This window comes from Etheostoma cragini, chromosome 23, assembly GCF_013103735.1.
Source record: "Etheostoma cragini isolate CJK2018 chromosome 23, CSU_Ecrag_1.0, whole genome shotgun sequence".
In the NCBI taxonomy this organism is placed as follows: domain Eukaryota; kingdom Metazoa; phylum Chordata; class Actinopteri; order Perciformes; family Percidae; genus Etheostoma; species Etheostoma cragini.
This window is the reverse complement of record NC_048429.1, coordinates 405,163-407,636: the sequence shown is the minus strand read 5'-3', so window position 1 is coordinate 407,636 and position 2,474 is coordinate 405,163. Positions and strand designations below refer to the sequence as shown.

Genomic DNA, 2,474 nt, shown 5'->3' with positions numbered 1-2,474 from the left:
ACAACATGAAGGCAACATGAGGACAACATGAAGGCAACATGAGGACAACATGAGGACAACATGAGGACAACATGAGGAGACCATGGGGACAACATGAGGTCAACATGAGGAGACTATGGGGACAACATGAGGACAACATGAAGACAACATGAAGGCAACATGAGGACACCATGAAGACAACATGGGGACACCATGAGGACAACATGAGGACAACATGAGGACAACATGAGGACAACATGGGGACACCATGAGGACAACATGAGGACAACATGAGGACAACATGAGGACAACATGGGGGTTAAGAGGGTTTATCTCCTCTCAGTCATGTGCTGCCACATTTTCCCCTAAAATCCAACAAGATGGCGGACATCTTTGAAAGGTTAGAGAACCGAGCGGATCTCTCTGTTCTGATTGGACAGAGTTTCCCGCTGATTGCTACATTCCCCTCCCGTTGGAGGGCGGGGCTTAATGTCCGGGGCTGTATGTAAATATACTTTTTGTTTTTCTGGGTCAAATTTTAAACCTTTTGTTCGTCTTTATCAAAACCTTTGTTGTTTTTGAAGCTTTTTTTAAACATTTTAGTCCCTTTTTGTTAATGGTCTTTCATGTAAAAAGAGTTCTGAATGCTGTAAAATTAAACAACGAAAAATCCAAATTTAAAGAAGGCAGCGGGCTGATCGTTGTGTCGAACAATCCGCATTATTTTTCTAAAATTTAGGTTGAAAGACACTTTTCTGATGGTTTTTTTTTTTTTCAAAATGGGTCAAATTTGACCCGAGGACAACACGAGGGTTAAAAACGAAGACGCTTTTTATACTCACCTCGCCGGTGTCATGAATCCGTTGGTCCCCTGAAGCTGAAGAGCCGTCTGTCTGCAGTTAACCTCCGTCTGTCCATCCTTACATCTGTCCCTCCGTCTGTCCATCCTTACATCTGTCCCTCCGTCCATCTGTCCATCTGTACGTCCATCTGTACGTCCGTCCGTCCATCCTTACATCTGTCATCCATCCGTCTGTCCCTCCGTCCATTTCTCCATCTGTCCATCTATACATCCATCCCTCCGTCCGTCCATCTGTCCGTCCCTCCGTCCATCATCCATCCATCTGTCTGTCCATTTGTCCATCCGTCAGATAATAACCCCACAGGACGTCTGCCGGGACAATTTATTTATTCCATCAGTTTTTTAAAAACCCCTCGTCCTCCCTCCTGTGTCCTCCGTCCTCCGTCCTGTGTCCTCCGTCCTGTGTCCTCCGTCCTCCGTCCTGTGTAGGAGGGACGAGTTGAGTCCAGATGACGAAGGTGCTTCAATGACGCCGATAATTACGGGGAACCTTGAACGCAGCACGTGACCGGCGGTTGTCTCACTGTGAGATCTACGGCCACGAAGTGTTAAATTATTAAGACAGAGCCGAAAATTAGATTTCAATATGAAGTTCATCAGCAAAAAATGATCAATGTTTTTAACCTTTTCTCATGTTTTTGACCCTTTTTTCAACACTTTTGATGTTTTTTTCAATGTTTCTAACTTCTTTTTAGTAATTAACCTTATTTTTAAAGTTAATTTTGGAATTTATGGTCAATAAACCTCATTTATAGGAAATTATACCTAATGTTTGAGTTAGAAAAGCAGAAATTAGGAATTATTGAGACTAAAATTAAAGGAATGGATGTTGATGGATAAGGGCAACATGAGGACAACATGGGGACAGCATGAGGACAGCATGAGGACAGCATGGGGACAACATGGGGACAACATGAGGACAGCATTGGGACAAAATGGGGACAGCATGGGGACAACATAAGGGCAACATGAGGACAATATGAGGACAATATGGGGACAACATGAAGACAACATGGGGACAATATGAGGACAATATGAGGACAACATGAGGGCAACATGAGGACAACATGGGGACAGCATGGGGACAACATGAGGACAACATGAGGACAACATGGGGACAACATGGGGACAACATGAGGACAACATGAGGACAACATGGTGGTTCGGACTCTTCCACTCCTGGCTGCAGACCATACAGAAACGTCTGGAAGGTTGCTATGGCAACTGCATCCACTGCAGAGACGCAGTGCTGCTTGTCGGCCACACGGGGGCGCTCTGGGTTAGAGGGAAAGCTGATGATCTCATGATGATTTAAACACGGAGCTGTGTGTTTGTCTAGCGTGTGTGTGTGTCTCTGTGTAAGAGTGTTGTGTGTGTGTGTGTGTGTCTGGGTCTGGGTCTCTGTGTGTGTGTGTGTGTGTGTGGGTGTGTATCTATGTGTAAGAGTGTGTGTGTGTCTCTGTGTGTGTGTGTGTGTGTGTGCGTGTGTGAGATCCTCCTGCTCCTGAATACATGAAGTTGGTCCTGTTGTTGTAAATGTAAACCTGCATTAGACTACGCCAATAAATCCCGAGTCATTTACTCAGAGAAACATTGAAAAGAAAAGAAAACAATAACAAAGTACTGCCCCCCC

At 44.9% G+C, this 2,474-nt stretch overlaps 1 long non-coding RNA gene across 1 annotated transcript in view; it reads right to left on the bottom strand.

Annotated features, from left to right (window-relative positions):
- Nucleotides 1-2,474, bottom strand: part of LOC117938512 — a 12,752-nt gene that overhangs the window by 6,805 nt on the left and 3,473 nt on the right. The window lies entirely within an intron of this gene.